This window comes from Arachis ipaensis, chromosome B09, assembly GCF_000816755.2.
Source record: "Arachis ipaensis cultivar K30076 chromosome B09, Araip1.1, whole genome shotgun sequence".
NCBI classification, from domain to species: Eukaryota; Viridiplantae; Streptophyta; class Magnoliopsida; order Fabales; family Fabaceae; genus Arachis; species Arachis ipaensis.
The window spans coordinates 53,457,257-53,484,002 of NC_029793.2; positions in this window are offsets into that span (position 1 = coordinate 53,457,257).

Below are 26,746 nucleotides of genomic sequence, written 5' to 3' on the forward strand. Positions count from 1 at the left end.
ACGAGTGCCTCAGCAGTGGCCTGCATAGTGGCAGCCATATTCTGTAATGCAGCCATGAAGTCCACACGGTCATTCGGGTTAGTTTCCGGCCCATGAGTACCAGCACGTCCTCTCCCACGGCCTCGACCACGTCCACGAGGTGCCATCTGGTTCCTATACACACCAAACAAGCGATATCAAGTTGATCAGTCTCAATATCGAAAGTCTAGTGCTCAAAGTCCCAAATGTATGCTCATTAACGTTTATGCTAGTTATATCAGTCAAATATCCTAATAGCACCAAAAACACGAACACAGAGAATGCACAGAAGCATAGTCAGTCCGTCCCTCAGGCTCTACAGGAACGAACTGCTCTGATACCATAATGTAACGCCCTACCACACAGAGTCTTATGCTTAAGTCATAAAATAGAGATAGCGAGGTATTACGACCTCTAAAATAAAATTTAGTACGTATAGTATTGCAAATATTTTCATAACTAGGAGCCTTTGAAGAAAATGGGTAAATCAAAATCGTTGAGTCAAAAAGCTCAACACTTCGATCGAAAACACAAATGAACCGTTAGAGATTAAGCTAAAGCAAAGAGATATACAAAAGAGTGCTAAGATACATATATCAAGACTCGGGACTCGACTTGCGAAGATAACCGGTCCGAGCATACAGTATACATACATATATAATAAGGAAATCCCAAAAGAGAACCCAAAGACAACATACAATTCCTGTTTCTCCAAAATAACCTCTAAGAGAGGGTAATACAAAATACATATACAGTGGAGAACGTAGTATCTAAACAGACATATAATAACTAAAATAAAATCCCAGGATACAAGGATCTCCGCTAAAAGAAGGTCTCCAACATGCCTCAGCGAGGAGCCTCACGTCTTGCATCTGAAAACTACAAAAATCCGCATGGGTGAGAACCGGAGGTTCTCAGCATGGTAACAGTGCCCAAATATCTAACATGTAATGTCCTGGGAAAGCCGAAGGCAATCCTAGAACTTCCAAATTATAATCAAAGCATATAACCATAACTAAACCATAACAAAATTAAACAGGCAACTAACTTAAGGATCTTCGGTCTAACTATATATATATATCCCCTTTCCAAATCTTGCAAACCTCCCAACTGCCAACAGTGAAAATAAATGCAAGCACAAGTATATCAGGCAAGGAAATGTACAAGTAGGAAGCAGATAGAACAATTAAGCAAGTAGCAAGTAATGATGCAATCAATTAGGCAATTCAGACAAATCACAAATAATGCATATGACGAATGCCTGTCCTAGTGGCTGATGAGTCTCATCTGTCAGTTATAAAGCCAGCCTGACAAGTCCCGGTAGCTAACCATTGGACTGTCCCTCTGTCGCGCATCCCCAACTCGAGTTATCCACAAACATAATCATAATTTATATCCAACACCCTTACTGGTGTATATTCACAGGGGCGAGCTCATCTGGAACTTTCACAGTGTCCGGCCACACTTACGACATAGGGTCAGCAGAGTATCGAGTCTCCACCTGGAACACGTGGTGGCTAGCCACTGCTTTCACCCAGGGAAACTCGTATCACAGATAGGTGAAGTGCAACAGTCATAATAATCATCATTTCAGCATATATGCAATAATCACAGCCATACATTAGTATACATCTCAGCCATTCCGACCTACCAATCATAATTCCATTCTTAGCCCTTTCGGCTCAAATCATATTCAGCACTCCACCATCCTTCCCAACCGCTCACATCATCATTATACCTTATACTCATCATTACATCACTTTTCTTCCCCCAAAAGTAACCCCTTTCCTAGCCTTCTCTCAATCGTTAGGCATTTTACATCAAATTAAGACTTAAGGGATCAAATTGGGGATTTATAAGTGTGAAATAACATTCCAGAAGGTTACGAGCTTGTTGGGAATGTGAAGAGCTTGAAAACAAAGTTTTAGAAGAGAACCAGGTCACGTGCGGACGCACAGGGGTGTGCGTGCGCACGCCCAGAAATATTTTTCGACGGGTGCGTACGCACAGAAAGAAAAATCTTTAGGGTGGGGGCGTGCGCACAACGTGTTCTAGTGCTACCACCAGTGTGTCATCCCCAACATGTGCGTGCGCACAGGCTTGTGCGTACGCACAGCTCACAGTTCTTCGTTGGTCTCGCGTGCGCACAAGGCGTGCTGGCGCTGCCACCAGCAGCCCTGTCTCCGCATGTGCGTACGCACCAGTCTGTGCGTGCGTATAGGACCAAATTTTTGCATACTGTGCGTGCGCACAAGGCTGTGCGTCCGCACAAAAACCAGAAATCACAATTTCTGTAGATGTTGCAAAATTCATATTTTTGGCCCGAACTTCCCACGATCATATTTTTTCCACAAAATTCATATTTCAACAAATTTTAAACCGTTTTAAAGCTTATGAAATTATCTTTCAATTGATGTAAAAATTCATCCAATTCCGAAAGCAATTGCTCCAGATATGATCCGTCGAAGTTTGTCAAAATTCCAGTTTTACCAAAAAACTCATAAACTCCCCATTTCATAACATACACCTACCAAATCCAACCAAAATCAACCCATAACTCAACCCTTCCATAATTTACCATTTCAAAACCTTATTCAAGCATCAATCCATCAATTGTACCACATATAACCAAATCTCACCTCATAAATTAACATATCACATTTCAAACTCCAAAATAAACATTCAAGGTATATGTTAATTCTTCAATTCATGCTCACCAACAAGGTCCTCAACTCTATCATCAATCCAACATGTTAGTCCACATCACATACCATGTTTCATACTTCACAAACCAATACAACCACATTAAACAATAAAAACCTCATTTCTCACTTTCTAGAATATATTTTAATCTACGGGTTAATTAACCATTAATTTACCAGGTTTTACATTCTACCCACCTAAATGGGAATTTTGCCCACAAAATTCGAATTTAGCTACCTGAGAACAGGTGTGGGTAGTCTGCTCGCATCTCCGAATCAAGCTCCCAGGTGTGCTCCTCAACACTGGCTCGACTCCATGCCACTTTCACTAATGAAACCTCCCTTCCATCTTAATACTTGTGTCATCAATCCTAATCGGAGTCACCGGCAGAGTCAAGTTTTCCTTTAGCTGAACCGATTTCGGTTCTAACACATGGCTAGCATCAGGGGTATACTTCCAAAGCTGTGACACATGAAATACGTCGTGCAGGTTCGAAAGATGAGGTGGTAGAGCCATCTGATACGCCACTGGTCCAACCTTTTCCAGAATTTGGAATGGACCGATGTATCAAGGGTTCAGCTTTTTTTGTCTTAATCGCTCTACCTACCCCCGTTGTCGGAGTAACCATAAGGAAAGCATGGTCTTCCTCCTCAAACTCTAAGGGCTTCCGCCTCTGGTCAGCTAACTCTTCTGACGGCTCTGAGCAGTGAGCATTCTGTCCTCGATCTTCTTAATTTGTTCCATGGTTTCAGCTATCATCTCAGGCCCTAAAAGACTCTTCTCCCCAGTTTCAAACCAGCATAGCGGAGATTGGCACTTCCTCCCATACAGAGCCTCATACGGAGCCATCCCGATGCTCGCATGGTAGCTATTATTGTACGTAAACTCCACTAGTGGCATGTACCGATTCCAGCTCGCCGGCTGGTCTAAAACACAAGGCCTCAACATGTCCTCTAGGGTTTGGATTATCCTCTCAGATTCACCATCTGTTTGCGGATGGTAAGCAGTACTTAAGCTCAAACGGGTTCCAAAAGCTTTCTGAAATGCACGCTAGAACCTCGAAGTGAAACGGGGATCTCTGTCAGAAATTATAGTCGTAGGCACACCATGAAGTCTCACAATCTATTTTATGTACAAACGCGCCAACTCCTCAAGAGTATAGTTCATCTGAATGGGTAGAAAGTGAGCCGACATTGTCAGCCGGTCCACAATCACCTAGATATCATTGAAACCGGTTCTAGTTCTCGGCAACCCCGACATAAAATCCATTGCAATGCTCTCCCACATCCGTTGCGGAATCTCGAAGGGTTGCAACGTCCCGGAAGGTCTCCGATGTTCGATATTCACCTTTTGACAAGTTAAGCACTTCGAGACATACTCCGCCATATCATTCTTCATACCAGGCCACCAGAACATAGCCTTTAAATCATGGTACATCTTGGTACTCCCAGGGTGGATTGAAAATCCGCTTTTGTGTGCTTCCTTCAATATATCCTGCCGCAAAGTCCCTACATTCGGCACAATGATCCTACCCTTGAACCTCCATAATCTATCTTGGTCCTCGGACACTCTCCACTGCTTTTCTTGTTCAATAGCCGGCAACACCTTCGATAACGCTTCATCGCTTTGATGAGCCTTTAGGAGTTCGGATCTAAAATCACTTGAGATCTGCAGTTGACTCAAACACAGAGTTCCAGCCACTTCTTGAGCGCCGATCTTTAGACTCTCGAATGCCTTGAATAACTCCTCTTCTCGAAGCATCATCCAAGAAGCATACAGTGATTTCCAACTTAGCGCATCCATTACGACATTTGCCTTCCCCGGATGGTAACTCAACTCAAAGTTGTAATCCTTTAGCAACTCCATCCACCTCCTCTGCCTCATATTAAGTTCTTTCTGGTCAAAAAGGTATTTCAAGCTCTTGTGATCAGAGAAAACTTAGAACTTAACCCCATAGAGGTAATGCCTCCACACCTTCAAAGCAAACACAACCGCAGCAAGTTCTAGGTCGTGCGTTGGGTAGTTAACTTCATGAGGTCTCAACTCAGTGAAGCATACGCCACCACATTCCGATGCTGCATCAGCACGCACCCTAAACCCTTTAGTGAGGCATCACAATACACATCGAACGGTTCATTCGGCTCGGCTAACACCAACACAGGCGCGGTAGTTAACTTTTGCATCAACACTTGAAAGCTTTCCTCGCACTCAGAAGTCTAAACAAATGCTGTGTCCTTGCAGGTTAACTTCGTCAATGGCAAAGCCAATTGTGAGAATCCTTTGATGAATCTCCGACAGTAGCCAGCTAAACCCAGAAAACTCCTTATCTCGGTAACTGAGGTCGGTCGCTTCCACTCCATCACTGCTTCTACTTTTGCAGGATCTACTGATATACCCTTTTTACTCACTACGTGACCCAAGAACTTCGCCTCACATTTCCAGAACTCGCATTTAGATAGTTTCGCATAGAGTTCCTTTTCTTTTAGTATTTGCAATACGGTCCTCAAGTGCTCCGTATGATCCTCTTCAATCTTGGAATAAACCAGTATGTCATCAAAGAAGACAACAACGAATTTATTGAGAAACGGATGAAAGATCCTGTTCATATAATCCATAAACACTGCAGGAGTGTTTGTCAATCTGAAAGACATTACAGTGTCCTCGTAGTGACTATAACGAGTCCTGAAAGCGGTCTTAGGAATGTCCTCATCTCTCACCCTTATCTGGTGATAACCGGATTGCAAATCAATCTTGGAGAACACTCCGACTCCTTGTAACTGATCCATGAGGTCATCAATCCTTGGAAGTGGATACTTATTCTTTATCGTGACCTTGTTCAGTTGTCGATAATCCACACAAACACAAAGCTGCATACTTCCGTCTATCTTCTTCACCAATAACACCGGTGCTCCCCACGGAGAAATACTCAGTCGGATAAAATTCTTACCCAAAAGATCCTCGAGTTGAGATTTCAGCTTGGCCATCTCAAGTGGTGACATCCTATAAGGAGCAATCAAGATTGGCCCTGCCCCCAGCACCAATTCGATCACAAATTCAACCTCTCGATGAGGCAAAAATTCCTCAATATCATCGGGAAATGCTTCAGGAAACTCACATACAACCAGAATCTGCTCTAGGTTTTGATCGTCACCCGAGACGCCCGCGGTTAACAACAGAATGCCTTGACATTCAGCCCCAGAACAATTCACTATCATGGAATTTAAGTAATAGTTATTTACCACGACTGGCCCTTTCGTATCTTCCGACATGAAGTACACTGATTTCGTGGAACAGTCGAGTAGAACGTGGTTCTTGGACAACCAGTCCAACCCCAAGATAAGATCAAGACCTACCATCAGCAAATAGACTAGATTGTGTACAAAGTCACGCTGCTTGACCCTAAAGGAAACTTGCGGACATCCAAGCCTAGTGACCATGGCTTCATGGATGGCATTATACAATTTCAGGTCATAACCTAATGTTATGATCTTCAACTCCAACTCACTAGCCTTCTCAAATGCAATGAACAAATGTGATGCTGCAGAATCAAACAAGGCATTTAAAACTTGACCCGCTATTTCACATTTACCTCAGATAAGTGTCTTGGACCCCTCGGCCCCTATAGCTGAAGTAGTAAAAACCCGTCCAGGCTGCGGTGGTCTCTCGGTACCCTGTTTCTGCTTCTCTGGATAGTTGGAGGCTCGGTGCCCTGGCTTCCCACATGAGTAACATAAACCCCAACCGGCCTTGCACGGAGCACCAGAATGGTAACTCCCACACCTAGTGCAAGCTTGCTCATTCAGGGGATGCGTCCCAAATCTTCTCCCTGAAGCATTGTTGTTGTTGTTGTTGTTGTTGGGCCTTCTGAAATTATTCTGACCCTGAGTCCTATGTGGCGCAAAACCTCCCTGCTTGAAGGGCAGACCTCTAGGAGCAAAACTCTTCCCTCGACTAAGTAGGAATGATCCCCTCTGGCCTCTTTCTGCAGTTGCCTTCTTCACACACTCTTCGGCAACTCTGCTTTTATTAACAAACTCAAAGGAAGTTCTGATCTCCATAGGCCCTACTGAACTGTAAATATCACTTCGGAGTCCTCCTTCGTACTTGATATATTTTCACTCCTCAAAGTCCCCTGGAGTTCCTTGACACATGCGGGAGAATCTAAACAACTCCTCGAACTTGTCCGTGTACTCAGATAAAGACATCGTACCCTGCTTCAGCTGCAGTAGTTCGAGTTCCTTGGCCGTCCTAGCGGAGTTTGGGAAATACCACTTGTAGAATTCCTCCTGAAAGGTATCCTAGGTGATAGGATCATCACCTTGCTATATGATATGTCGGGTCCCCTACCACTAATGTGATGCTTCACTAGTGAGCAGATAAGTGGCAAACTCAACGCATTGTTCTTCAGACACCAGTTGTACTTGCAGTGCTCGTTCCATGGCTTGGAACCAAGTATCAGCTTCAGTTGGATTGGTAGTTCCTTTAAACTTTGGTAGATTAACCTTTAGGAAGGTCGCCAAAGTCATTGGACCTGGAGTCTCATTCCCACCATTTCCTTCATGGTTATGGTTGTTCATTTGCTGTCCGAGTGCCTCAGCAATGGCCTGCATAGCGGCAGCCATGTTCTGTAATGTAGCCATGAAGTCCACGGGGTCATTCGGGTTAGTTTCCGGCCTATGAGTACCAGCACGTCCTCTTCCACGGCCTCGACCGCGTCCACGAGGCGCCATCTGGTTCCTATACACACCATACAAGCGATATCAAGTTGGTCAATCTCAATATCGAAAGTCTAGTGCTCAAAGTCCCAAATGTATGCTCATGAACTTTAATGCTAGTTATATCAGTCAGATATCCTAATAGCACCAAAAACACGAACATAGAGAATGCACAGAAGCATAGTCAGTCCGTTCCTCAGGCTCTACAAGAACAAACTGCTCTGATACGATAATGTAATGCCCTACCACACAAAGTCTTATGCTTAAGTCATAAAATAGAGATAGCGAGGTATTACGACCTCTAAAATAAAATTTAGTACGTATAGTATTGCAAAGATGTTCATAACTAGGAGCCTTTGAAGAAAATGGGTAAATCAAAACCGTTGAGTCAAAAAGCGCAACACTCCGATCGACAACGCAAACGAACTATTAGAGATTAAGCTAAAGCGAAGAGATATACAAAAGAGTGCCAAGATACATATATCAAGACTCGGGACTCGACTTGCGAAGATAACCGATCCGAGCATACAGTATATATACATATATAATAAGGAAATCCCAAAAGACAACCCAAAGACAACATACAATTCCTGTTTCTCCAAAATAACCTCTAAGAGAGGCTAATACAAAATACATATACATTGGAGAACATAGTATCTAAACAAGCATATAATAACCAAAATAAAATCCCAAGATACAAGGATCTCCGTGATGACAAGTCATCTTAGCCTAGTTTCACTAAGAAGGAGTGGATTCAATCCTAGCTCAAAACAAGATGATGCAGCAGCAAATTCAACAACAATTTGAGCAAATGGCCAAGAGGATTGATAGTCTCCAAGTTACAGCAGTTAACACTAGCCAACCATCAACCACTTGGGGACAGAGTGAAAAAACTCAAGAAGAACAACAACAAGAGCAAGTACAGTATATGCACAACCAAGGACCAAATGAAGTGTATGGTGATACATACAATCCATCCTGGAAGAACCACCCAAACCTCAGATGGGGAGATAACCATACCCAAAACCAACAACCATGGCAGAGGAACTCAAGCCAACACAACCCAAGAAGCAACCAAAACCACAACCAGCAGCAGACTAACCAAAACCTGAGATCTCAATTTTACATTCTCTGTTTCTTGCTTTTAATGTTCATTTACTTTTCTGCTATAAGATCCGATCCAATCCCAATTCCCTTTTACTCTTCTGTTTGATGCAATTTAACTTTTCCTTGTTTAATTTCTGCAAATCCACGTCCCAATCCCCTTTACATTTCAAGCAATTTACATTCCTTGCAATTTAAGATTCCGCAATTTACATTTCTTGCACTCTAAGTTTCTGCCATTTAATTTCTTGTTCCTTAAGATTCAGCAATTTAATTTCCTGCTCTCTTTACTTTCATGCAATTTACATTCTACAAATCACAAATCATCCAACCAACACTCGATTCGCATGACTAAATCAACCACTAAACTAAAATTGCTCAATCCTTCAATCCCTGTGGGATCGACCTCACTCCCGTGAGTTTTTATTACTTGATGCGACCCGGTACACTTGCCGGTTAGATTTGTGTGTTTTGGGAGAAATTAATTTTTCACCAAAATACTCATCACTCCGCCAAAAGAAGGTCTCCAGCATGCCTCAGCGAGGAGCCTTACGTCTTGCATCTGAAAACCACAAAAATCCGCATGGGTGAGAACCAGAGGTTCTCAGCATGGTGACAGTGTCCAAATATCTAACATGTAATATCCTGGGAAAGCCAAAGGCAATCCTAGAACTTCCAAATTATAATCAAAGCGTATAAGCATAACTAAACCATAACAAAAGTAAACAAGCGACTAACTTAAGGATCTTCGGTCTAACTATATATATATCCCCTTTCCAAATCCTACAAACCTCCCAACCACCAACAGTGAAAATAAATGCAAGCACAAGTATATCAGGCAAGGAAATGTACAAGTAGGAAGCAGATAGAACAATTAAGCAAGTAGCAAGTAATGATGCAATCAATTAGGCAATTCAGACAAATCGCACATCCCCAACTCGAGTTATCCACAAACATAATCATAATTTATATCCAACACCCTTACTGTTGTATATTCATGGGGGCGAGCTCATTCGGAACTTTCACAGTGTCCGGCCTCACTTGCAAATAGGGTCAGCAGAGTATCGAGTCTCCACCTGGAGCACGTGGTGGCTAGCCACTATTTTCACCCAGGAAAGCTCGTATCTCAGATAGGTGAAGTGCAACAGTCATAATAATCATCAATTCAGCATATATGCAATAATCACAGCCACACATTAGTATACATCTCAGCCATTCCGGCCTACCAATCATAATTTCATACTTAGCCCTTTCGGCTCAAATCATATTCAGCACTCCACCATCCTTCCCAACCGCTCACATCATTATTTAACTTATACTTATTATTACATCCCTTTTCTTCCCCACAAGTTACCCCTTTCCTAGCCTTCTCTCAATCGTTAGGCATTTAACATCAAGTTAAGACTTAAGGGATGAAATTGAGGATTTATAAGTGTGCAATAATATTCTATAAGGTTACGAGCTTGTTGGGAATGTGAAGAGCTTGAAAACAAAGTTTAAGAAGAGAACTGGGTCGCGTGCGTACGCACAGGTCTGTGCGTACGCACAGAAAGCAAAATCTTTAGGGTGGAGGCGTGCGCACAACGTGTGTTAGTGCTGCCACCAGTGTGTTATCCTCAACATGTGCATGCGCACAGGCTTGTGCGTATGCACAGCTCGCAGTTCTTCGTTGGTCTCGCATGCGCACAAGGCGTGCTGGCGCTGCCACCAGTAGCCCTGTCTCCGCGTGTGCGTATGCACCAGTCTGTGTATGTGCACAAGACCGAATTCTCGCATAGTGTGCGTGCACACAAGGCTGTGCATCCGCACACAAACTAGAAATCACAAATTTTGCAGAAGTTGCAGAATTCAGATTTTTGGCCCGAACTTCCCACGATCATAAAATTATAAATTCAGATTTTAACAAATTTTAAATTGTTTTAAAGCTTATGAAATTATCTTTCAATTAATGTAAAAAATCATCCAATTCTGAAAGCAATTGCACCAGATATGATCCGTCAAAGTTTGTCAAAATTCCAATTTTACCAAAAAATTCATAAACTCCCTATTTCATAACATACACCTACCAAATCCAACCAAAATCAACCCATAACTCAACCCTTCCACAATTTACCATTTCCAAACCTTATTCAATCATAAATCCATCAATTGTACCACATATAACCAAATCTCACATCATAAATCAACATACCATGTTTCATACTTCACAAACCAATACAACCACATTAAACCATAAAAACCTCATTTCTCACTTTCTAGAATATATTTTAATCTACGGGTTAATTAACCATTAATTAACCGGGTTTTACACACCCTGCACATGATTTCATTAATAAATCACGTGCTGCGAAATTTGGAGGCCCTTGGCTCATTTTTGGAAGGCTGAAATGATGTTTTAGATGCTATATAAGGGGAGAATCAACACATATCAAAGGGAAAGCTTCCATTAGGGTGTAGTTGGAGTTTTTGCAAGTAATTGGGAGTAGGAGTAGTATAGAGTAGAATGCTCTCCTACGGTTAAATTTTCATTTCCATGTAGCATTTTATGGCAAGCTTAATTTTGGATTTTTGATCATCTTTAATTGTAAGTACTCTCAATTTTCTCTTTAATTAAAGCACTTTTACTTTCACTTCCTTTTGGTTCAAGTTACTTTGTTCATATTGCAATTTTGAGTTCTTGGAATTTTGATCAATGAATTTTATGTTTCATGCTTCCTTTATGTTTTATTGCTTGTTTATGTTTGATTTTGTTGATAGTTGGTTATAGTTTTCTAATTTACTTTGCAATTTCCCATGCTTTACTTTTATGCATGCAAGGTGTTTGTGAAAATGCCAAGCTTAGATTTTGAGTAGATTTTCCCACCTTGACTTGTGGTTTGAGTTCCTAGGATACTAGAGTCATAATGTCCGATATTTAGTGGTAATTCTTGGGTACTTAGTTGATTCTTGTTTCCATTGACGCTAGCTTTTTATCAACTAGTTTGGTAAGTTAGCCGGGACTTATGGATTAAGGTCAATTATGCTTGCTTGACGTACTCCTCGATGGCTGGGGTTGACTAGGCGAGATTGACTCATCATAATTACCATAGTTGTGGTTATGGCGATGATAGGATTCCTTAGATCTTCATTCTCGAGTCAAGGCTTTTATTGCATTTATAGAATTTTCACTAGTTTTGATCTCATTTCCTTGTTGCTTGCATTATTTACGATTTTGCTCATCTCATATTTCTTTCACTGCTTAGTTCTTTTAATCTTTCATTTTTTGTTTCAAAACCCCCTTTTTTTTTCTCACAACCGAAAGAGAAACACTTCCATTTGCATTCCTAGGGAGAACGACCTGAGATTGAAAGACTCTCGGTTTATATTTTGTTTTGAATTAATCATTTAATTGATAATCATTGGTTGGGTTTGGACTATACTTGCAACAGACAAATCCTATTTTTATTGTGAAAATCCAAACCCAAGATTTGGTCATTGATGAGCGGATAATTTATACGCTTTTTGGCATTGTTTTTACATAGTTTTTAGTATGTTTTTATTACCTTTTATTATACTTTTATTAGTTTTTAAATAAAAATCACATTTCTGGACTTTATTATGAGTTTGTGTGTTTTTCTGTGATTTCAGGTATTTTCTGGCTGAAATTGAGGGACCTGAGCAAAAATCTGATTCAGAGGCTGAAAAAGGACTGCAGATGCTGTTGGATTCTGACCTTTCTGCACTCGAAGTGGATTTTCTGGAGCTACAGAAGTCCAATTGGCGCGCTCTCAATTGAGTTAAAAGGTAGACATTCTGGGATTTCTAGAAATATATAATAGTTCATACTTTTCCCGAGATTTGATGGCCTAAACTGCCGTTCAAAGGAAGCCCAAGGAATTCTGGCGTAAAATGCCCAAACTGGCACCAAAGCTGGTGTTTAACTCCAGGAATAGCCTGAGCACGAAAAAGCTTCAATGCTCAGCCCAAGCACACACCAAGTGGGCCCCGGAAGTGGATTTTTGCATCATTTACTTATTTCTGTAAACCCTAGGCTACTAGTTCATTATAAATAGGAGCTTTTACTATTGTATTTTCATCTTGGAATCATCTTTTAATCATGTTTTGATGATTGAACCCTCTTTGGGAGGCTGGCCATTCGGCCATGCCTAGACTTTTCACTTATGTATTTTCAACGGTGGAGTTTCTACACCCCATAGATTAAGGTGTAGAGCTATGGTGTTCTTCATGAATTAATGCAATTACTACTGTTTTTCCTTCAATTCACGCCTACTTCTTCTCTAAGATATTCACTCGCACTTCAACCTGATGAATGTGATGACCCGTGACAGTCATCATCATTCTCACTTATGAACGCGTGCCTGACAACCACTTCCGTTCTATCTGTAATAACTTGAGTGCATATCTCTTGGATTTCTAATCTAAGATTAGAACCTTCGTGGTATAGGCTAGAATTATTGGCAGCCATTCCTGGAATCCAGAAAGTTTAAATCTTGTCTGTGGTATTCCAAGTAGGATCCGGGAAGGGATGACTGTGACGAGCTTCAAACCTACGAATGTGGGGCATAAGTGATAGTGCGCAAAAGGACAACAGTCCTATTCCGATGCTAGCGGGAACCGACAGATGATTAGTCGTGCAGTGACAGCGCATATGGATTTGTTTTCATCCGAGAGGATCATACAGCTTGCCATGGAAGGAGGTAATGCATGGTTGGAAGAAGGCAATAGGAAAGCAGATGTTCAAAAGCAACAAACCATCTCTAGACGCTTATCTGAAATTCTCACCAATGAATTACATAAGTATCTCTATCCTATTTTATTTTATTTATATTTTAATTATCAAAACCCCAGAACCATTTGAATCTGCCTGACTGAGATTTACAAGGATGACCATAGCTTGCTTCAGGCCAACAATCTCCGTGGGATCGACCCTTACTCATGTAAGGTTTATTACTTGGACGACCCAGTGCACTTGCTGGTTAATTACACGAAATTGTGAAGAAGTCTTGAAATCACGTTCTCCCACACCATGTTTTTGGCACTATAGCCATGGAATGAATAATCATAATTTTGCGTACCAGTCGTTCATCATGTCCCTGTTCTGGCATGTAACTTGGCCAATATGGACAAGGTCTTCTAGTACACAAGAAAGAAAATAATCTGAAGCATACTCAATGTTCCTCCCCCCTAAGTTTGATATTTTAGTGATGGTGTGCCTTGATCCTAGATTTTAATGATTGAGAGGTTTTATTGACATATTGCAGGTCTACATCAGTTGCTACTACAACTGCACTCCAAAGTACAGCTGATGATGGGAACACTTTGGACTCTGCTTCAAGCGATAGTTTGGTATGGTCCAACACCAATTCATGGTTTATTGAATACCTTAATTTGCAGTTCCTTAAATGTGAAGTGTTTTTGTGCTTCTTTAATACAGTCATTATCAGTATAATATATGCATCCTGACAGTTTTAAGTTTGCATGGGATTGTAATTTGTAATAAAAATATACTGGACCTGTTCAATAATTATGTTAAATCCCTGTCTGTGATATTGCATAGGATAATGAATCCAATCTACCCAGAAGAAAATAGGTTGCTTCAAGGGGTAGAGGTAGAAGATCTAAACAGTCATCTAAACGAGGAAGGAAATCAGATAATTCGACAATCCATAGAATGCTCATGAACAATGATGATGACGATGGTGACGACGAAGACGATACCAGAAAGAGATTAAATAAGTCTCATAGCAAAATTATTAAAGTACTCGGTTTCCCATTATGGGATATGCTTTCTGAATATTATGCTGGAATTCTGCATAGACATGATTTCTGCAAATACTTTTCAGGTTACACAGTCAGATAGACTGCTTTTCAAACACTACGATCTTAGATGTTCAGGGCGTGTATATGGTGCACGGAAATCGTGATTCACACTTTTCACATCTCCGCACAACTAACCAGCAAGTGCACTGGGTCGTCCAAGTAAAAAACCTTACGTGAGTAAGGGTTGATCCCACAGAGATTGTTGGCTTGAAGTAAGCTATGGTCATCTTGTAAATCTCAGTCAGGCGGATTCAAATGGTTATGGGTTTTGATAATTAAAATATAAATAAAACATAAAATAAGATAGAGTTACTTATGTAATTCATTGGTGGGAATTTCAGATAAGCGTCTGAAGATGCTTTGTTGCTTCTGAACATCTGCTTTCCTATTGCCTTCTTCCAACCATGCGTGCTCCCTTCCATGGCAAGTTGTAAGATCCTCTCAGTGAAAATGGTCCTTTACGGTTTCTGCACGGCTAATCAACTGTCGGACTTCTCGTCTCGAATGAAAAATACCAAGTACAGCTCCCGCATGGCTAATCATCTGTCGGTTCCCGCTAGCGTCGGAATAGAATCCATTGATCCTTTTGCACACTGTCACTGCGCCCAACATTTGCAGGTTTGAAGCTCGTCACAGTCATCCCTTCCCGGATCCTACTCAGATACCACAGACAAGGTTTAGACTTTCCAAATCCCAGGAATGCTGCCAATGATTCTAGCCTATACCACGAAGATACTAATCTCACGGACTCGGTCTGTGTATTAGATATCTAAGAGAATATACTCTGGCTGTCATCCAATGACTACGTTGAACATCATGCATGTAGACCGCTTTGTGGTTTTCAGGCACGCGGATCTTGGCTAAGCGAGTAACGAAGATTGGGTGATTGTAACGGGTCACCCCTTCATTCTGACTTAACTGAATTAAGTACGAGAGTATATCTTGGAGAAGAAGTAGGCGTGAATTGAAAGAAAAACAATAGTACTTGAACTCTGTAATGGTGCATTGTAGTGGGAAGGAGTGTCAAGGTTATATTTTGTTTGCTTCTAATGCGTCGGATGATGCCCAGAACTTAGATCAGATACCAGTAGTTAAAGATTTTCCAGAAGTATTCCCAGAAGATATCCCTGAGTTTCCACCTCAAATGGAAATTGAATTTGCGATCGAGTTGGTGCTGGGAGCCGGACCAGTATCGATTGCGCCTTATATGATGGCTCCGATAGAGCTGGCAAAGTTAAAGACTTAGTTGGAAGAGCTTTTGAATAAGAGGTACATTCGACCGAGTTTATCACTGTGGGGAGTGCCAGTTTTATTGATAAAGAAGAAAGATGGAGGAATGCGCTTGTGCGTGGATTACCGACAGTTAACAAGGTGACTGTGAAGAACAAGTACATGCTGCCAAGAATAGATGACTTGATAGATCAATTGCAAGGGGCTGGAGTATTTTCCAAGATTGATTTGAGATCCGGTTACCATCAGATAAGGGTGAAGGAAAAGGATATCCCTAAGACTGCGTTTAGAACACGCTATGGACACTACGAGTTTGCGGTAATGTCCTTTGGGTTAACGAATGCACCTGCTATTTTCATGGATTACATGAACAGAGTGTTTCGTCCCTTTTTGGACAAATTCGTGGTGGTTTTTATAGATGATATCTTATTTTATTCTAAAACAGTGGAAGAGCATGAGGAGCACTTGAGGATTGTGTTGCAAATCTTGAAGGAGCGGAAGTTGTACGCTAAGTTGTCAAAGTGCGAGTTCTAGAAGGAGAAAGTAAAGTTCTTAGGCCACGTGGTGAGTAAAGGAGGAATAGTTGTAGATCCTTCTAAGGTAAAAGCAGTGATGGAATGGGAGAGACCGACGACTGTGAGGGAAGTCAGGAGCTTTTTGGGTCTAGCCGGATATTACCGAAGATTTATCGAAGGATTTTCCTGGATTGCGCTACCAATGACAAAGTTGACCAGGAAAGAAGTGCCATTCGTGTGGACGTCAGAGTTTAAAGAGAGTTTTCAGACATTAAAGCAGAGGTTAACACTTCAGCACCTGTTCTAATCTTGCCGGAACTGCATGAACCATTTGAAGTGTACTGTGACGCTTCCTTGAAGGGTTTAGGTTACGTGTTGATACAACACTGGAACGTTGTGGCTTACACATCGTGTCAGCTGAGACCGCATGAGGTGAATTACCCCACTCATGACTTGGAATTAGCGGCGATTGTGTTTACATTGAAGATTTGGAGACACCACTTGTACGGATTAAGGTTTAGCATCTTTTCTGACCATAAGAGTCTCAAGTATATCTTTGATCAGAAGGAACTAAATATGCGCCAGAGAAGGTGGATGGAATTGCGTAAAGATTATGACTTCGAGTTAAGTTATCACCCTAGAAAGGCGAACGTGGTAGCAGACGCTTTGAGTCAGAAATCTCTAACAGTAGCTTGGATGAGGATTAAAGAAGAGTAGCTAGTAGATAAGTTCATAGATCTTAAGCTGGACATTGGTGAAGTTGCCGGAAGGGCTTGTCTAAATCAGTTACAGATCTCAAGCACGTTTAAATCAGAAATACAAAGGGCTCAGCAAGATGAGCAGAAGCTTCAACAATTGTTTCAACCTGTTGGTGATAAGAGGCGTGAAGAATTCACTATGGATGATGAAGGGTTATGGAGATACAAGGGAAGAATTTGCATACTGGATGTTGGGACTTTGAGACAAGATTTGTTGTCGGAAGCTCACAACAGTGGGTTTTCTATTCATCCCTGAAGCACGAAGAAGTATTATGATTTAAAGAAGATATTTTGGTGGCCGGGGATGAAGGGTGATGTAGCAACAGTAGTATCCAAGTGTTTGACTTGTCAGAAAGTGAAGATAGAGCACCAAAGACCATCAGGAATGCTACAACCACTTGAAAATCCTCAGTGGAAGTGGGAAGGAATTGCAATGGATTTTGTGATCGGTTTACCGAGGATTAGGTCAGGATTTGATGCGATTTAGGTGGTCGTAGACCGCTTAACCAAATCCGCTCATTTTCTACCTACCCGAGTAAACTGTTCTATGGATGAGTTGGTGAGATTGTACATCAAGGAGATAGTAAGGTTGCATGGTGTGCCGTCGAGCATAGTATCGGACCGTGATCCCCAATTCACCTCAAGGTTTTGGGGAGCTTTCCAAAGAGCTTTTGGTATGAAGCTATGTCTTAGTACCGCATATCATCCGCAAACTGATGGACAATCGGAAAGGACTATTCAGACGTTGGAAGATATGCTAAGAGCATGTGTGTTGGATCAACCCGGGAGTTGGGATCGTTACATGCCGTTGGTGGAGTTTGCATATAACAACAGTTTTCATGCGAGCATTGGGATGGCTCTGTATGAGGCTTTGTATGGACGGAAGTGCCAGTCTCTACTTTGTTGGTATGAATCTGGTGAAGCAAGTGTATTGGGTCCAGATGTGGTAGCAGAGACTACTGAGAAGATTAAGAAAATACGATAAAGGATTTTGACTACTCAGAGTTGACAAAACAGTTATGCGGATCAGAGAAGGAAACTGTTAGAGTTTGAGGTAGGAGAACATGTATTCATTAGGGTTACACCAACAACTGGGATTGGAAGAGCAATCATGACCAAGAAGTTGAACTCAAGATATATAGGACCGTTTGAGATTTTGAAGAGATTCGGGCCGGTGGCGTATCAAGTCGCTCTGCCACCTCAACTGTCTAACTTGCATGACGTATTCCACGTGTCACAGCTCCGTAAGTACATGTCAGATGCGGCTCATGTGTTGGAGCCTGAATCCGTTGAGTTGAAAGAGAACTTAATTTTTCAAGTAACACCAGTGAGGATCGATGACACTAGTATGAAAAAGCTGCGAGGAAAGGATGTCCCATTGGTTAAAGTTGCTTGGGAGCGAGCCGGAGTAGAAGAGCACACTTGGGAATTGGAGTCTGAAATGCGAAAGGATTATCCCGAGCTTTTCTCAGGTAATTCAAATTTTGAGGGCAAAATTTCTTATTTGGTGGGAGAATGTAAGAACCGCGACTAATCAACCGGTTAATTAAGTGATTAATTGCCCAAATTATATTCCGAAAAGTTAGAGAGAGAATTTGAGGATTTAAAGGTGATTTTCGAACTCGGTAGATTTTTCTGAGTCAGAAAATATGCTTTCTGCAAAAAACCGTGAAAAACTATGAACCGGCAGTTGAACCGGTTCAACCGGTTTAAGTCTGCCTGGGACCGCATGAGAAAAAGTAAAAACCGGCAAAAACCTTAGAAAAATGTTAGAAATAGAAAACCGGGCGTTAATTTTAAAGGTTTGGCCCGAAGTTGGGCCAAACGGGCTAAAAATGCTAACGGGTTGGACCGGGCCCAAGTTAGGCCCAAGCCCAACATATAAAAGGCTCATTAAATGAGCAACCAGCATCACAACACACTAACAAGCACACACAATCAGAAATGGAAAGGAGGAGTGGAGAAGAGATTGAGCACTATTCATCTCAATCTTCTAAAGCTCATATCTTGAGCTAGAGAGCTCCGATCGCCGCACCGTTTGTGGCTACGTGTTCCTTGTGAAGAGATTTACAAAACCCATATAAGAAACTGGTAAGGAAAGCTCGAATCCCTCTTAGTTTCTCTCCTCAAAATTTCGGGTTTATAGGGTTTTTGGTTAAATGAGTTTTTGTGATTCTTGGTGTTTAGGTTTGCTCTAATCCTTGCTTAGCCTTGAATTCTTGCTAGTAAATCTGTTGGAGAAGGTGAGGGCCACTAAACCCTTGTGAAATTATGTTTAATTGGAACCCTAGATTGATTTGAGGTGATTCATATGTATATAGTTTGATTATTGTGGCTTTGGGAGCTCTTGGAACTTAATTGTGATTAGTAGAGTGGAAGTGAAAGCTTGGAATTTGGTTGAAAGCTATTTGGTGATCAATTTGAGTTTTGGTTCATAAAAGGGAATCAGCCAAGGTATGGTTTCGGTTTCCTCTTTGTAGTATATAATATTCATGGACACTTAGGATAGTGACCTATAGGATAGGGTTGGAAATTTATATGTTGTTGATGATTATTTAGGTTGATAATCTATAATGAATTGATGTTGTTGTTGTAATTGAATGATGAAGTTGAGATATTATGGATTGGATGAATGAATATTGTTGATTATTAATATGAATCATGGTTGAGTTGATGAGAAAAATTGATAGTGATATAATGTTGATTGGTGAATATGTGATATATGTGATATTGAGGTTGAGAATAATATGTGAAGGAAAATTTGGAAAGAATGGTGCAAAATATCATGAAGTGTAGGTGTTGATGAGAAACGGAGTTTTGGAATGGTTCTATTTGGTATTGGTTGGGTTGAGTAGTGAAAAAAAGTAATTTGGTAAATTGTGAACTTTTGGTAAAATGAAGTTTTTGGTGAACTTTGCTCATTCATAACTTTTGCCTCGATTTACGAAACTGATTGAAATTTACTTATAATTATAGATCATTGAAAACTCCTTAAATCGATATAAAATTTGCGAAAATTGGAATTTTGTAGTGGTAGTTATGCTCCTTCAAAGTTGGTGTTAAAAATCTGAAATTCTGCAAAGTTTCAGGATTTCAAGATTTGGTGATATGTGCGGGCGCACGCACTTATGTGGATGCACACGCTGCAAAAATTTTGACCTGTGTGGACACACACATCTGTGTGCACGCACAGGCAGGAAAGTACGTTCTGGTCGCGGCGCTAGCACAGCTTGTGCGCGCACATATCCAAGGAAAAATTTCAACCTGTGTGGACGCACAAGTTGGGGAGGCTGGTCTGTTGGGGGCGCTGGCACAGGTTGTGGGAGCACACAAATCTTTGTAAAAAATTGACACCTGTGCGTACGCACACCCCTGTGCGTATGCACGCGTTTTAAAACTCCCAGGAGTGTGCGCACGCACAGACCCTTGTGCGGCCGCACACGTCCTGTTTCTCAAAATTTTATTTGTTTTCAACTATTCTACCTTCCCAACAAGGTTGTAAGCTTCTAAAACACCATTTTAAGACTTTTGGGCCTAGTTTTGAGTATTAGAACATATGATGAAACTTAAGGGTTCTAGTACATGGTTTAGTGATAAATTAGAAAACGGAGGCCTAGGTTTCTGGTGTGCTGAGAATGATCTGACGTTGTGTGGAGGATAAGTGATATATGAGATAAGGAATGATGAACTTTGATATTGGAAACTGAGTTATGAATGGACAGTGGTTGAGATGAGTCGAGGACTCGGATTGAGACGATGGATCTCTGTATACTGAAAATATTTTCTGAAAACCACTGAAATATTATTTTTACTGAGAATATGAGACGCTATGCGCCCGGCAGGGATGGGGTTGGATCTCGCTTGTCGAGGTAGCAGCGGCGGCATAAGGGCGGTGGTTCGTCCCGCTTCCGTTGAGATGTGAGGTCTGTGGCAAAAGTATCCCGCTCACATCCCTTCGGACCTATAAGCGAGCAGGCACCGGTACCTGGACAGTGATCCGGGCACTATATCTCTGGGGTTCCCATATGAGAAATCCGAAGGGCGACGTCTCCATGGAGATGTGTCGGATTGGCAGTTGAACCGACAATGTGATATCACAGCCAGTACGGCAGGCATTCATCATATGCATTTTCTATCTGTTTGTATGCCTTGTTTACTTGTAATGGCTTGCCTAATTGAATAACATGCTTATTTGCTATCTGAATTAATTGCCTTATATGCGTCTACTTGTTTTTTACTTGCATTGTATATTACCTGTGTTTTCTACTAGGATTGAGGAGATTCAGAAGGTGGTGGTAATAGGATCGCATGGAGGATAGGTTGGTGAAGGCTGTGGGACAACAGTGTTTGGTAGAATAGAAATCCGTTAAGATAGATCACCCGGTTTACTTATGATAAAGTTTATGTTATGCTTACTTGTTTTAGAATGTTTTAAGCTTGGATCTTGTGATGGATATGAAGCTTAAGATTACCTTTGGCGTCCCGGGGTCTTATATCCTACATCATTGGGCACTGTTACCATACTGAGAACCTCCGGTTCTCATACCATATCTTTGTTGTGTTTTTTAGATGCAGGTCGCAACCCACCTCGGTGAGTTGCTTTGGATGGTGACAGGAGCAGAGGATCTTGGATTCTTTTGGAGTCTTTTTGTTTTATCCGTTTATACATCTCTCTTTTTGTATTTTGTTTAGCCTAGATGCTTGTATTATGAGAGAAAAACTTGTATAAGCTGTTTTTAAACTGTCAGGTTTCTGTATGGTCTGTATATGGCTAGCCGGCTTAAACTCTGCGAGTCGAGGCTAGTTTCTTATGATATTATACTATTATACTATTACCTTGTTTATATTACTTATGTTTCTTATACCTTAAGATAGTACGTTTTGCGCTTTTCAATTCCAATATTTGAGATATATCTTTCATTGGGCTTCGAGATATTATATTATTCTTCTATATATTATATGTATAAGCTTAAAACTGTCGTAACCTCTGATTAACCTTTGCTTTACGACGCGAGGTAAGGCTTAGGCTAATTAGGGTGTTACAATACTCATATTTTAGACTTCCTTTGAGAATAGTTTATACCAATACATAATTTCATCATTTCTAAAACAGTTTTCAAATATCCTTAAAATTTGTAGATCCGCCTCAATGATCACTCAACAGTTTTGTAAGTGGGGCAACTTCTTCAAAAATATGTTGTTGACAACTATGTAAAAATCGAAATAGAAAATTTAAGATGGGTTCGACAAAGACAACAGAAGCTTTAAGCTGAGCTATATCAAGGCTTGCAAGATGCTTTACATATAGGAGAGACTAGCACTGGTAAATATTTTTTTATTTAATGGCTACACCATAGATCATTACGTGTTTTCAAAGTTAAAATTCCAAAATAATAATACTTTTTTCTATAATTAGTTTCAGAAAATATTGGCAGAAGAACGATATTACTATCTTCGTTCGTGGGCAGTCGTCGAGACATGACCAATGGTATGAGGATGGAATAACTATTGTTCCAAAAGAAGGCAAACCAGATATTTTTCTCACTATGACATGCAATTCATCAAGGTCAGAAATAACTTCGGAACTCAGTCCTATTCAAACTCTATAGGATCGTCCAAATATAATAACTAGGATTTTCACAGCCAAATTTGAACAATTAAAGGAGAATATTATTACTAAGGGTGTATTGAGAAAGGTAAAAAGTTATATTTATGTCACTGAGTTTTAAAAAAAGAGGATTGCACACGTACATATGTTGCTAATCATAGAAAATAATGACAAGTTGAGTAATCTCGACCAGTATGATAGTTTGGTACGAGCGGAAATACTATCTAAAGAAGCAGAACCACACTTACATGAGGCAGTGTGATGAATCGACATTTCATGGAATTCATTTGCTCTAACTGGGTGGATTTCATCAACTTTTCTTACACTTATTCAATGAAATAGCATGGTTTTGTAAATTCTCCATAAATTTTGCTTAAATGTGAAAACATACTTTTTAGGCCTTTTAATTGCTAAATTCTATCCACTTTAATTCCATTTGGTGCCTTGATGTGTTTGTTGAGTGCTTTCAGGTTTACAAGGCTAATATGGATTGAAGAAGTAAGGAAAAAGCATGTGATAAATCCCAATTTTGTGGTTTATCTTATGCTTAATTTGGGGGATTTTATCACATTTTCTCACATTTATTCAATGAAATAGCATGGTTTTGCAATTCTCCCTAGATTTGTGCTTAAGTGTGAAAACATGCTTTTTAGACCTTAAAATAGCTAAATTTAACTCACTTTAATTCCATTCGATGCCTTGATATGTTTGTTGAGTGATTTCAGGATCATAAGGCAAGTATTGGATGGAAGAAGTGAGGAGAAAAGCATGCAAAGTGGGAGAACTCATGATGAAATGAAGGAACCGCAAAGCTGTCAAGCCTAACCTCTTCGCACTCAATCGACCATAACTTGAGCTACAGAGGTCCAAATGAGGCAGTTTTAGTTGCGTTGGAAAGCTAACATCCAAGGCTTCAAAATGATATAAAATTTGCTATAGTTTCTTAACGTATAGGGGCACGCACGCACACATGACGTGCACGCGCCGATGGATCAGCGTGGGTCCATTTTGGGCAACTCGTTGGGGGCGATTTGTAGCTCATTTCTGATGCTATTGAACCCAAGGATTGAAAGGGGGAATGAACCAAGTAGTCATAGTTTAGTTTTCATCATGCTTTAGGGAAGAATTCTAGAGAGAGAGGCTCTCTCCTCTCTCTAGATTTAGCATAGAAATTAGGGTAAAGTTAGGTTAATCACTCTGAAATTTCTCTTTCAATTCTTGTTTTGATTTTAATTCTCTTTATATTTTAGTACTCTATTGTCTTAATCTTCTTAGTTTCTCTTGTTAATTTCTTGTTTTGCTCTCTTTTACGTTATGAACAATTGTTGGATCTCAATTTCTTCTAATGCAAATTTTATGTTTCCATGTTTCTTTTATGTTGATCTTGATTGTTATTGTTGATTTCTTGCTTATGTTAGTTATGGGTTTCCTTTAATTCTTGCATTTTATGATGTTTACTTTTCTTTCACACTAGGTGTTTGATAAAATATTTTCTCTAGTTTTTGAGTAGTTCTCTTTACTCTTGGCCTAGGCTAAGGGAATTGAGTGACCTTGAGTCATTGGGTCTCAATGATTTGGTGATTTGAGAACGCTTGGTGATCAATTTGATATCCATTGACACTAACCCACTACTAATCTAATTAGTAGATAGGTTGGGACTTATGGGTTGATGTGATCAAGCCTATTTGACATACTTCAAGCCTAGGAGTAGATATTACGTACTTAAGGCTTTTGAAAGTAGACTTAATAGGTTGGCCTCTCATAATTGTCAATATATGGTTTGTAGACAAGGATGGTGATCTCAATTACCTATGTCTAGCCAAGAGTACTTTTCATTTCTTTTATTAGTTAATTGTTCATTTACTTTCTTTGCCATCTATTTTCTTGCTAATTACCAAATCAAACCCCCCCATCTTCATAGCTAATAATTAAACACTTCATTGCAATTCCTTGTGAGACGACCCGGAGTCTAAATACTTTGGTTATAAATTCATTGGGGTTTGTACTTGTGACAACCAAATTTAATTTGATTTGAGGATTGATTATTGGTTTGGACTATACTAACAACGGAATTATTGTGGAATTCTGAACTGGTATAAATCCTTGTATCAAATTAATAGCGCCGTTGCCGGGGAGTTGCAATGGTGTTGTGTTATTAGCTATTGTATATATGTTAATATGCTTCTTTGCTATTTTTTCTTGTTTTAGGAGTTAGTTTTTATTGGTTCTTACTAGTATTTATTTTTATTTTCTCTTGTTACTATGAATTCTCACCCCTTTGGCTATGAGTTTAGCTCAAATTATGTTGTAGGGAATGGGAACTATAATGACAATATGCATCAAGGATGGAGCAATCAAGGATTGAGGAAACCTCAAGGGATTGATCACCCTTTTTGGCAACAACCTCCTCCGGTCTCTTATAGGTATAATTCCCCTCCAAATGCATATCAATCTAATGGATGTGGTGACCCTTATTGTGATTGTCAACAACCACCACCACATGCCTATGAACCACCCCCTCAACATGGTTTTGAACCACCTTACTCACAAGCCCCATACCACCAAACACCCCCATATGACCCTAATCCTTATCCACCATACCAACCACCTTATGAGCCATATGAACCATACACAGAACCACCACAATTCCAACACAACTACTCCCAAGAACCACCTCCATATACACCATCTCCATACCCTTACCAATATGAGCCACTTTCCAACTACAACGCCTTTTTCTCAAATAATGAACCCTCTCTTCCACCACCGTCCCCCGATGAAGCCCTCATGCTAGAACTAGGAGATCTCAACTCTCAATTTCAAAGGCAACAAGAGGGGAAAGAAAATGAGTTTAAGGAGCTAGAAGCCAAGATGGCTATCCTAGTGGAAGCCGTTAGCAATATGGCCTCCTCCCAACTAAGCCTAAGTAACCAAGGCGCTTCCATTGACGAATATGGAGAAGCAATCAAGGAGCATAGTGAGAGAGTGAGTTTAGAGCTCCAAGGTGAAGAAGAGGAGTTGAAGCAAGAATTGCCACAAGGGGAGGAAGTTAAGACAATTGAGCTGGAAGGAGTGGTTGAAGACCTAGGAGATGTTGGAAGTCCATGGGAATGTAGAATCATTAAGCCCTCTTCCAAGAAGCTTAATATTGATGTTGAGGAGGGTGTACAACCTCTAAGGCATATCATGGTGAAAAACTTTGAAGAAGTTGACCAAGAGATGGATTCAATCATTAAGAAATTCTTATGTACAATTGAATCCTCTCCCATTGGGCTTGACATGGAGATTAAAGAAGAAGACACCTCACCTCCCATACCCTTGGTAAGCAATGAAGAAAAGATTGAATTGTAAGGAAGCTACCAAGAGGAAGAGGTTGAGCAAGAAGCAAGCTCCATCATTGAAGATGATTTCACACCAACCAATGAGTCTCTTAGAATTGATGAATCTCCCTTATTGTGCTATGAAATTGATGACAAGAAAGACCGTGCACAATCTCTGACACATGGTTTGAGTAATGAGAGGTGTATAGAAGAAGTTGGTGAGCAAGGAATTGAAAGTGAAGAAGCTTGCAAAGAGGTGGAAGTTGCGAAGGAAGACCACAAGGGAATGGATCTCGCATCGGCTAAGTGTAGGGAGGTTCCCCTTCCTAAGTCACCATCATCCAACACAACATTCAAATGGGTAAAATTCCTATCCCTAAGCTTTACTTTCTCACTTGAATAAGGTTTGATTGAAAATGATGGTCAACTTAGAGCTCTTTGTGGAGTTAAGAGTAGGAGAGAGTTGTGTAGTGGTTGGAAACATCACTCTAAGTTCATGATGGTTGCATGCTCAAAGTTGAATAGCCATGGTTAGTGTAGAACCAAATTGCAAGGGTCTAGGAGAATGTTTGGATGCTTAATTGAGAATTCACAAGCCTTGTCACCCAGATTTAACTATGGTAGTCAACAAGAAAATGGGTGCAAGAATAAGGTTTGGGACCCCGGTATTCATCTCAACAATCAAAACTCTTGGGGCCTTGTCATCTACCAAAGCTTACTTGAAGGCCTTGTGCGCCTAATTTGGGATCCCGGTAGACATTGGAGATACAAACATTGGTGGAGATTCAAAGATGAATTCAAGCATAAACCACCTTAGCAAGGACCCCCACCAAATGTCCAACTTAAGGACTTAAACTAAAAGTGCTAGGTGGGAGACATCCCACCATGGTAAACTCTTTCCACTCTCTTTTAGATTTGGTTAATAAGTGATTGGAATTGCCATTGTAGGTAGTTT